Source organism: Molossus molossus, unplaced genomic scaffold, assembly GCF_014108415.1.
Source record: "Molossus molossus isolate mMolMol1 unplaced genomic scaffold, mMolMol1.p scaffold_m16_p_8, whole genome shotgun sequence".
Classification (NCBI taxonomy): Eukaryota; Metazoa; Chordata; class Mammalia; order Chiroptera; family Molossidae; genus Molossus; species Molossus molossus.
The window spans coordinates 112,223,693-112,235,877 of NW_023425402.1; positions in this window are offsets into that span (position 1 = coordinate 112,223,693).

Genomic DNA, 12,185 nt, shown 5'->3' on the forward strand with positions numbered 1-12,185 from the left:
AACCCTAACCCTAACCCTAACCCAAACCCTAATCCTAACCCAAACCCTAACCTAAACCCTAACCCAAACCCTAACCCTAACCCTAACCCTAACCCTAACACCTTCCTCCCAAAGTCAGTCCTGCTAAGGTAAAGGAACGAGCACCCTGGCCAGTATGCTCAGTGGTTAGGGCATCGGCCTGCAGACCAATGAGTCACCGGTTCGATTCCGGTCAAGGGCACGTACCTCAGTTGCGGTTCTTCCCCAGCCCTGGTTGGGTCATGAGGGAGGCAAGCAGTTGATGCTTCTGTCTATCTCTCTCTCTCTCTCTCTCTCTGTGTCCCTCCTTCTCTATCTGATGATAAACAGAAAAGCATCCTCGGGTGAGGAATAAAAATATTAAATAAATACAGAGCCCTGGCCAGTTGATCTCAGTGGTTAGGGGTTGGCCTGTGGACCAATGAGTTGCAGCTTCGATGCTGGTCCAGGGCGTGTACCTCGGCTGCCGTTCGTCCTGGCCCTGGTCGGGGTCACGTGGGAGGCAGCCATTCGGTGTGTCCCTTTCACGTCGATGTTTCTCTCTCCCTCCCTCCCACTCTATCTGAACAAAAAAATGGAAAAATATCCTCGGGTGAGGATTAAAAAAATGTTTTAAAGAACGGGAACGACTCCACCTCCGAGAAGAACCCTTCACGCAGAATGTCACCCATGAGCATACCTTTGTACCCCAGAGTTTGTTTAGACACCCCAGCAAGGCTGTGCACAGGGCACGGGCGTGCCCAAGTCGTGCGAGGCCCGTGCCATGGGCCGCGAGTGCGAATCACTGGGCACCTCGCCAGCATCTAACCACAGCCTGGACAGGCCGGGCTGGTCTCCTTCCTCCCCGAGGAGAGAGCCCCTCCCCACTGAGACTCACGGCCGCCCCTCACCGCCGTCCGCTGCCGCAGGGGCCAACCCGAAGCAGGGCCATCCCAGGAAGCCGCACCGAGCCTCGCTCTACCCACCTGTGAAATGGACTGTCTGCCTCACAAAACCCTCATGGCTCTGACACCTGCTTGTCGCCGACAGTGTCTCCCGACAGCCCCACCTGGACTCTGTGTACCCCCCACCAGAAGCATTCAGGGGGTCTTTCTTCCCTCAGCAGGGCACCTCCATCACTCTGGTCCCTGCAATCCTTGGTCTCGCCTGCGTGGTCGCGCCCCTGTCCACGGGGAGAACCCAGCCTGGGCCAGGCACGCCCCCAGCCAGGTGCCGCCGTGCAGGCTGATGGGAACCTTGCGGGTTCCTTCCCAAGTGCCCGGACAGGCTCCTCTTGGCCTGGTTGGTCTCTGAATTCCGTATGTGACGAGGACCCCCCAAATGGGTTTTCCAAGGTGAAATCCCATCACTGCCCTCCTGAGACGAAGTATTTGTCAAGTACTTGGAAAATGAAACAATGTAACAACCACAACACCAGCCATCAGCCTGACAGGGCCATGCCGAGAACCGGGCGATGGAGCGAGCTACAAGGGGAGGGCTCCGCACGGACTCACTGTCTGGGCTGCAGGCCCTGCGGACACGGAGCTGACGCTTTTCACACTGGTGCACACGCTCAGCGTGCGACAGCGGTGACACCCCAAATGCCGATAGGATGTGAGGCTTACATGTACACCAGGCCTTCAGCAGACACGGCACCGGGACCAGGGGACACCTGCTGGTCTGAGCAGAGGCTTCACCTCACTGCGTCTCGACCCAAGCGTGGCCTCAACCCAGAGCAGTCGCCCTTGGCCTGGGCAGTGGCCTCAGCCCCCATCCCCAGCCCCCAGCCCCAGCCCCAGCCCCAGCCCTCTGCTCTCTCTCTGCCTGACCACGGCCTCCTCGGCGAGTCTTCGCAAGCAGGCTGACATAGCGTTCAACTTGGCAGCTGCTTTTTCAAATGTAGTTTGTCCTGAAGCTCGCTAATATTTACATATATAATGTTTATAAAGATATTAGTTAGTTATTACTATTTACATTAAATATACGGTGATACCTCGGTTCTCGAACATAATTCGTTCCAGGAGGACGGTCGAGAACCGAATTGTTCGAGAACCGAAGCAATGAAACCAATAGGAAAGCGTGACTCTCTCCACAAAGCGTGACTCTCTCTCTGCACTCACACTGATGACGCAAGCAAGGCGCGCTGGGCCGAATGAACGCCATTCGGCTCATCTCGGAAGTTCGAGTTCCAAATATTTGTTCGGATTCCGAGACAAAAGTTTCTCGAATCCCGATTTGGTCGAAAACCGAGGCGTTCGAGAACCGAGGTATCACTGTATATGAATTTTTAAAGATATTAGTTAGCTATTATTCTATTAAATAATTTTAAACTTTTTTTTTTATTCTCACCCAAGGACATTTTTTTTTTTGCATTTATCTTCAGATAGAGTGGGAGGGAGAGAGGGAGGAAGAGAGAGAGAGAGAAATAGCAATAGAGAAACACATCGAGTGGCTGCCACCCACATGACCCCAACCGGGGCTGGGGACACACTGCAACCGAGGTGCGTGCCCTTAGCGGGAACCGAACTCGGGACTCCCCAGTCCGCAGGCTGATGCTCTAACTACTGAGCCAAACTGGCCAGGGCTAAACTTCTTTTTCTTAAAGTCACATTTGACATAGAGGAACTGTGACTGACTTTGGTGAAAATTTTTATAAAAATAAAAACAATATAAACAGAAACTAACATTTATTAAGGAGAACATCCCAAACCTGGCATATTAAAAACAACAAAATGGCCTGGCCCATGTGGCTCAGTGGTTGAGCATCGTCCATGGACTGAGAGGTCCGGGTTCGATTCCCGGTCAGGGCACATGCTCGGGTTGTGGGCTCAATGCCCAGTAGGGGGCGTGCAGGAAGCAGCAGATCGATGTTTCCCTCTCACATCGAAGTTTCTCTCTCTCTTTCTTTAACAACAACAAAATCAATAAAAACGTATTTTTAAAAAACAGAATTATCAGCCCTGGCCAGTTTGGCTCAGCGGTTGAGCATCAGCCTGCGGACCAGAGAGTCTTGGGTTCGGTTCCTGCTAGGGGCACGTACCACAATCAATTAATCAATCAATCAATCAATCAATCAATAAATATAAAAAACGGAATCATCGCATTATAGAGCAACACGTCTGGGGCTGTGCCCGGGGAGCGGAAGGCTGGGCTCGACCAGAGCCTGCCCCCAGCAGCACCTCCCGTGGCGGCCAACGCGGAAACAACCCGCGAGGTCACCGAGAGGTGACAGAGAAGCGACTGTGGTCCCTCCGTGCAGCGGAACATTATTCAGCCTTTAACAGGAAGGAAATCTCCACACACACTGCCCCACGCATGAACCTTGAGGGCAGACACAGGAGGACAAAGCCTGCGTGGTCCCCTCCCGTGAGGTCCTCGTGGTACAGGAACTGGAGTGCTTGCTGCCAGGGCCGGGGCGCAGGTGTCTCAGGGGACAGACCGTCCGTGTGGGAGAGGAGAAAGTCCTGGAGATGGTGGTGCGGATGGCAGGACCACATGACTGTGACCCACACGGTGACTGTCGTGGGACTTCACACAATCAATCAAATGTGAGAATAGAAAATGTAATGATGAGACTGAAACTGAGAACGTGATGTTGCATTCTGGGCTTGCTCTCCCTAAAACGGCTTTATTTGCCTATTTTAACTAGGATTCAGATAAATTTTAACAGAAGAAAACAATATAATTATATAAATGGATAAACATGTATGCATAACTCTTAGAAAAATAAACATGAGACGAGTTCTTCTAAATTTTGCTTCTCAGAACTTTGCAAGGAAAGGTGTGTACCGTATGGTCCGCGGTGAGGAGAGGAAGCAGGACTCAGAGCCTGGGACCCTTCCGAGGGGCAGAGAGACGCGGAGTCCCGGGGGCACGAATGCCCCACCTGCTTTCCCCGGGGGCAGGGATGACTCTGGGCCCCCGGGGACTCCAGGCTGGCCCCAAGAGGCCCTGGCACGGGTGGCATCCAGACTGACCGACGCTGGGATCTGAAATTGTTCTAGAAGCATCCTGACTCTTCTGGGCTCCGGGAAAGTCTTGCATCTGGGGCTGTCGGAGGATGAGTCGTGCAAAGCGGGTTCCCAGGGCGGCCACTGGTGTCTGAGGAGGCAGCTGGACCCTCCTTGTGGTTCAGCCGGGGGGGGGGGGCAGCGAACCGTGAGAAACGAAGGCCACGGCAGAGGCCGCTGCACCGAGCAAACCTGGGCCACGAGGCAGGACTGGCGGTTTTTCTCAGGGCCGCAGAGTGAGGTCTCCTCTCTCTCTCTCTGCAAAGTCTTGGCTGGGAAACAAACACCAGGTTGTTTTTATTGAAGAACATTCTGCTTTCACTTGACCACATCTGCGCAGAAGGGCTGAGGGGAACCCAGCTGTGCGTGAGGCGCGGATGCAGCGGGCCCTTGGGGAGCCGGGCCGGTCCATCCGCACGGCGGAGGCCTGGCCAGCGCAGGGCGCGGTCACTCGGCCGCGAACAGCTGCAGTCTGCCGTCCAGGCCGGCGGTGATGAGCTGCAAAGGAAACCAGACGCGTGAGCTCCCGGTCGCCTCCCCTTCACCGGGAGGCCCGTGGGCAGAGGGAGCGACCGGTACGTTTTCCTTGCTTGTCATTTTCTGGAACACAGAACAAAGGCATCAGAACAGTCTGCACGGACCATGGGACCCGACCAACCCGAACTCCACCCCCGCTGGTGCTGTGAGTGTCTCGTCAGAGCCTGTCCCCACTGCCGGGTCCGCAGGGTCAGGACAGAGCGCAGCCATGGGCTCGACTGGCTGGGCCTCCCCTGGGTTACACCCCTCCTCGGCCCATCCTGCCCATCCCCCACGTCCTTCTGGGGCCACGAGAGGAGCAGGCTCCTGGGCCCTGCCCCTGCCCCCCTGCAGCTCGGCTTGGCTGGAGGCCCGAGATGGGGCCGCGCCCTCTGCACAGGCCTTAGTGAGCTCAGGGCCAGACAGGGTCTGACAGGAGGGCCGGGTGGGGGGAGGGGGGCATCGTCCGTCCCAGCTCCTGCGGCAGCCAGCCTCCCTGACCCTAACCAGCCTCTCACCTCGGCCAAGGGCACAGAGGTCGGCACACCCCCACCCAACCTCGTGTAAGGAGACGTGGCCGACAGCCTCAAGGGGGCCAGAGACCAGCCTGTGCCCAGGGTCGGGACACCTCAGAACCGCGTTGCCCCGCCCATGTGGCAGCTTATAGTGCTCTTCCTTCACCAGGCTTTTCAGCAACATCTGGATCTGGGGGCCGAGCACACGGGTCCCACGTCGCTGCCAAGTCTGAGTGGGGTTCTAGATGCACATCTACGGTCCTGTCAGATGTGTCAACTTGGTCTAGACACAGACACGGACATAGACACGTGGACAGGTAGGTGCAGATATACAGGTGTGGACAGAGCTATGGACACAGAGACACAGACAGACGCATGGACACAGACACGGACACAGACATGGACACAGACATGGACAGACGCACAGAAAGCATCCACGGCGTGAGGCTCAGACAGGCCCGGAGGGAGGGAGTGTGGGCAGCTCCGTGGCCCGAGCGTGACGCGCTGCCCCGAGCTGGGAGGGCTCAGCTCTCCGCGGGAGGAAAGGCCACGTGCAGCCACGCCCCGGAGCAGGGTGGTGCTTGTCCACAGGTCCCTAAGTGCTGCGTGTCCACGGCCACATCACAGCCACTTAGAACCGGGTTTGGCTTGGATGGCTTCAGACAAGGATGTTAAACCGCACACACCAGGGTTTAAAGGTGTGGTCTGTCTGTCTGTCGCTCAGTCTGGGCACTTCTGCGAGCCTCGGTGACAACAGAGGCGATGACCCTTCAGTACTGCGGACTCTCGGAGCAGACTCACAGTAACCTACGCCCAGCAGCACTCGGGGAGCTGTGGACTTCACCGGACGCGAACCATCAGAACAGGGAGAATCCACAGCGTCACGAGGAGACGTGTTCACCGCTCTGTTCACGGGACTTTCGCTTGACTGCGCCCAGGAATCTGACCTTTCCGTGTCAGCACTTGGCCGACACACAGGCCACAGGTCACGGACCACAGGGCCACGGGGAGACGGTGGGAGGGCTTCCAGAGAGACTGTTTGTCGAGACGCAGGGACAAGTCCTTCGCAGCCAGGTACACAGTGCGGGGGAGGGGCTCTCCTGGCTCCGCAGGGCAGAGCGGCTGCACGTGTTCAGGGGGCGCAACAAACCCTGGCGCGAGGCAGACCCCGGCCTGGACGGGCTCTGCAGGAAGGCGTGTTGTCATCGGTCACCCCGGTGTCCCAGGAGTGAAGAACAGGAGGGGCGGGGGCCGGGGGCTGGAGGCCACAGACCTCGCTGTCACCGGCACGTTGCCACCGCCTGTGACAGACGCCGGCCTCCTTCTCTTTCTCTAGAAGAAACCACGTGTCCGTGATTCTCTGGTCCACATGGTCAGAAAAAAACAAAACACATACAACAAACAGCGCAGAACCTTGGATGACTCGCGCCTCCGGGTTTCGGCTCCAGCCACAGCTTCCTCTCGGCTTCAGTTTCGAAGTCTGGTCCAAGTGGGGCAAAGGGCTCGGCGCCTCGTGCTCCTGGAACCGTGGGGGTGGAGGTCCCCAGAAACACTGAGCCCGAAGGACGACGTGTGAGAGGCGGAAACATCACTTCCTGAGACAGACAGGAGGCCCATGAGCGAGCGCTCGGCACCAACCCCAGCAGGGACGTCACCGCTGCCGACGGCAAACCGAGGGCAGTTACTAGCGAAGACGAATGAGTCTGAGGCTTTTGCAGGACACATTTATACATATACTAGCTCAGCAGCAAGGAAATAAGGGGGAAAAGAGACAGAAAGCCAGAGTGTAGGTTGATGGGGTCACATGCTGCCTGTGTCGAGGAAATCACTGATTTCCGCTTTTAAAACGGGTGGGGAGGTCCGGCCGGTGCGGCGCAGTGGACTGAGCACCGTCCCGTGGACTGAGCGATCCCGGTTCAGGGCACATGCCCAGGTTGCGGGCATGCAGGAGGCAGCAGTTTGATGTATCTCTCTCACATCAATGTTTCTCTCTCTCCCTTCCTAAGAAATCAATAAAAACATATTTTAAAAAAATATATAAATAAAAAGTGCAGGGATGGGGTGTGGCTTTAATGGCCATAACACCACAGAGGATGAGATTTGGGGTGTCGTGAGAAACCTGCTCACAGCCAGAGGGTTCGTGTGTTTGAACCGAGATGCCCAGGGGAGACAAGGGTGTGCAAGTCAAGTAACTACCAAGAATGAGAAATGTGGTCTCAGCAGGTGATGTTCCCAGAGAACCCAGCACAGCAAACCTCAGACCAGAGACAGTCTTGAAACTGACTTGCTGGAAATGATTAGACACATAACAGAAGAACAGGCACCATGATCGAGACCTGGAACATCAAAGGGAAACTAGAAGAGTCAAGTCATTCAACATAAACGTTCAGTTGATGTTTACAGCTGACTAGAAATAGCTGAAGAGAGAATCAATGAACTGGAAAACAAATATGAAGAAATCAGGCAGAACTCAGAGACTTGAAAGGAAGGAAACCATGGAGAGGCTGGAGGACACAGTCCAACATAGATTTAGTAGTTCTAGAAAGAGAGGACAGTGAGGATGGAGAAGAGGGGTACTGGAAGGAATAAAAGCTAGAATTACATGGAATTAGAGAAAAATCAAATTGTCCTTGAGGGAGCAAAATGAGCTCTAGGAAAGACAAACAACGATAAGCCCACACCTAGATGGATACGAAGTATCCAGATCAGGACACATAATATTCTTGGTTGGCTGGTGAGCTTTATTCTGAATCTCCACCACACTGGAGTGGGTTCCAGGTAAGAGCACCCGGCCCCACCCACAGAGATTCGGGCTGAAGCAAAACAGAGGTGCAGAAATGAGTGGCCCTGAGGGGCAACAAGGATGCAAGAGGATCACAGCCCACTTTCTCTGCGTGGGACTCAGTTTCCAGTTTTCAGTATCACTATCCATGATTGGCCATTAACTTCACATGGAATCCTTCACTGAAAATAAATCTTCAGTTCTGATGAAAACACATTCACCAAATGTTTTACGTTCTGTACTTTTCAAGTTTTGTGTCAGAAGTCTTTCCAAAGCATAGAGCACACAGCTCTTCTGCAATGTATTCTACTTCTTCCAGCTTTACCTTCACGGGTACATAACGAAGTCATCAGGTACGTGCCTACATAGAAATGCAGTTTCATTTTTTTCTCAACACAGAGAGCCATTTCCCTAAACATGGTAGTAAATAATTCCTCTTTTCCCCGTTGTCTCGTGGTGCCATACTGAAGATGCAGCAAGTCCCCAGACGCACACCTGCCACCTCTGAATTTTCTATTATGTCCCTCTGGCTCTATATTAGTTATTGAATCAATACCGATTGTTTTTATATCTATGATTTTGAAGTATTTATTGTCTAGCAGAGAAACTATGGAGTTAAGTTAGCCTTTTACATATCTTGTTTTGCCCGCTATCTATGTGTCTGGTTTTTTTGGAAAATGTTTATTGTTCCTTACGGGAATTTTTGAGATTGCAGTAAATTTATAATCAGTGAAGAATCGCCATCCTTATAACGCTGAGCTGTAACATATGTTATGAATGAACATGGGCCCTGGCCGGTTGGGCTCAGCGGTTAGAGCGTCAGCTCGCGGACCAATGAGTTGCGGGTTCGATTCCAGTCAAGGGCAGGTACCTCGGTTGCGGTTCATCCCTGGCCCTGGTCAGGGTTGTGCAGGAGGCAACCAGTTAATGTGTCTCTCTCACATTGATGTTTCTCTCTCTCTCTCCCTCCCGCTCTATCTGAAGATAGAGAGAAAAATATCCTCAGGTGAGGATTGAAAACAAGGAAAGAACACAGCCCAGCATCCAGATCCCCTTCTGTGCAGCTTACCGGAGGTTCAAGTTTCCGGAGAGTTCCGTTTTCCTTAGTCATGCTCCTAGATATTTTCAAGTCTTATTTGGACCACGACAGAAACCCTATTTTAAGTTTAGTTATTACTGGAGTCCAGTTTTTACCTTCCAGCTCAGTGATTCAAATCACCTGCAAACAGTGAGCACTCTCTCTCCCCGGCCCTCGCTCTCCTCCTGCCCACCCGACGGCGCAGCCTGACCGCGGCGGGAGGCGGGCGAGGGCCCTGTCTGTCCTCCTGGAGGCTGGCTGCCTGGACACGCTCTCGTTCAACGGTGATCACACCCTGATGAAACCCCACTTTAAAAATAACGCTCTTCCCACATTGGACAAAGTGATGCGGACAACAGGACTCAGCACGCGATTATTCTAAATAAATCAGGTCCGAAATTCCTGTTGAGAAAGAAAAACAAGCTTCTGCCTTCTAAGCCGACCAAGAGCTCCGAGCAGAGACGGGTCTCTCGGGCTGAGACCTCCTGGCACAGCATGACTTCGCCTGGATAATGAAGAACGTGAGTCACGAGCCAGAGATGCCGGAAGCACAGAGGCCGCTACTTAGTATCACACACCTGATACGCACACAGGGGAGAACTCTGAAAAACAACCATCAGTAACTATCTGTGAAAAACAGTTTGGTTTCCTTTTCCGGCAGTAATGAAGAAACCAGGGAGCATTTGCTATAAATCCTGGGCCGTAAATCCCGGGATTCGCGCATGCTTTCTGCACATCTAAGCCGTCACTGACAGCGCCAGGTAGCCAGACTGGTAACTGTTTCCATCATTACTTTCCAAGTCATCATCACCCCCCGCACAGCCCGGCCGGCCAGAGCCTCCCGGTGCTCAGTTCCCACAGCACCGAGACCTTTTCTGTATCCAGAGTCGTCCAAGCGAGAGGCCTGAACAGTCTGAACACAGCCCCCTTCTCTCGGCTGGGTTGTCCAGCTCACACTGTCCGTCCTCCTGCACAGAACTGCGTGCCCATCGCCGGGACAGCAGGGGTCACAGCGGCTGGGACAGGGTCAGGCTGCGGCCCCGCCCGCCCCTGCCAGCCGTGTCATCCTGGTGACGCCGCCCGTTTGCATCTGTGAAGGGTGCTGAGGTCCAAGAACACATCAGCCCCCGACACCAGCTGACAGCAGCACCTGGTTGTGAGCACCGTCCCTTTCACAATGGAGCTGTGCCTCCGCTCCGGTAACAAGGAGCATGTGTCCCTACTCTGCTCCGAATGTGAGCAGACACATCGGGGCCCAGGACCACCTATGGGCTCCAAGGGCCCGGTCGGGACAGGAAGGGTCTCCCAGAAGGAGCTCGGGGTGGGGGCCGAGGGTGAGGCTCCATGGAGTCAGCACCGAGTCCTGCTCCAGTCCAGCCTCTGGCCTGCACCTGCCGAGGGCTGACCCCAATGCCCGGGGGGCTGGGGAGTGGGCCCCCGGGGGAGCCAGGGGCGGGCAAGCCCAGGGGACTGGCAGGCAGTGAGCAGGCTGCGTGCACGTGGCTTGTGTGGCCCCTGCTCGCCAGGGTCTGTCTCACCATCTTCTGCAGCAGCTGCTCCCACAAAGCGTCCATTCTGCAGCTCGAGGGATAGCGGCGTCCTGAACACGAGGCATTTTGAGGCCCATATTTTTTGCATTTCCTCTCATCAGATCCTTCGTGATTTCTCAGTGTCCGTTCTGTTGCTACGCGGTCACTCGGGCCACGAGATTTCAGAGGCAGCGGTGACTTAGAGGAAAGTCCAGCCTGCTCTGCAGCCTGACGCTCACAGAGGCCGGGGGTGGGGCTGGTCTGAGAAGGCGCAGAGCTGGGTCAGGGCCCTCGTGTCTGTCGCCGCCGGGCCGAGCGGTGGCCTCTCCGCAGAGCCCTCACGCTCACAGAGGCAGAGAGGAGGGTTGACTTTGGCCCGAAAGCCTGAGCCTGGGTTATATGTGAAAACGCTCGCTTCACGGGCCAACGAGGCAGAGAGCTGGAGAACACGCCGTCGTCTCTGCCGGGGGGCGAGGGGGGCTGCTCCGTTTGCAGGCTCAGAGCGGAGATGCTGCGAGGGGCCCGCTCCTGCTCGGGGCTCAGAGTTTCCAGGCCTGAGCAGCAGCATCTGAAATCTGTCCAGACGGGCCCGGTGTGGAGCCGGGCTGAGTGTTCCTCCAAGTCCCTGATCCAGGGTAAATATTTCCACTTGGCTTGAAGCTGCTGAGCCCGACGTGCGGGGATGTTTGTGGTCGGCCTCTGGCCTCTCCCCACTGGTGGTTCCAGTAACCCAACCTCACACACTCCGTCCTGGCCGTGTTCTGCCGGGCTGGACGGGCCGGTGACTCAGCTGAGCCACGAACCCAGGCCATGCTCCCTCCGGACGGTCCGAGAGCCCGGCCGGAGGACAGGTCCCGGGCGCCTGTCGCCATCAGAATCCAAGCAACTGGTCCTCCGTGTCCTCAGACTGAGTGTGGCCCACACGCTGGGCCCCTGCAGGGTCTCCGGTGGCCCCGGAACCAGCCCCTCTGCACTCGGGGGGCAGAGGGCTTTCGGCACGTCAGCTTGTCCCTGAGACACTTTGGGGCTCCAGACGAACTCTGTGGGTGACAGGCCAGTACACCCTAAAGTGTTGTGCACGGTGGAGATGGCGGTGGGTCTGTGGGTGAGCCGGGCTGTGTGGGCCTGGACTCCACGCTTCTGCAGCAGCTTCTGCGCAAGGAGGAAGGAATCCCACACCCGCCCAGGCCGTTCCGGGCGGCCGGCGAGACGCCATCAGCTGTGACTGACCGACACAGCGGCAAGGGGGCCAAGCAACCCCTGTCCCCAGGCCGCTCTCCCACGGTGCCCTGCACACCTTCGTTCCTCCGTCACAGGTGGGCCGCCAGCCCGGAGCCCGGCCCAGCGTGGACGCAGAGGGAGCTCTGGACGTCCCCAGCGGCACGAGCAGTTTCCCTGTCCTGACACTGAAGAGCCAGGGCCTGTCCCCTCGGCCTCCCCACCTCCCGCCGCCTGAACCGGCCCCCGTGCCCCGACGGGCTCAGCTCCTGATCCACCACCACCCGCGGAAAGAAGACCTCGCCCTCGTGAGGCGTGTGGGCTGTGACCACCACCCCGGACTTCGTCAAGGGGCAAAGCCAGACACAGAACTTGCGGGTACAGTCAGATTTTTAATCTGAGCTCCGAGGCCCGTCCTGTTTCAAACATGGAAATTGTGTACAGACGATGACGAGAGAAAACGCGAACTCGCGTCGCCAGGCTCAACACGAGAAGACTTCTCCCCGCACAGAAGTGAAGCAGACCCGGGAGCCAAGCCTG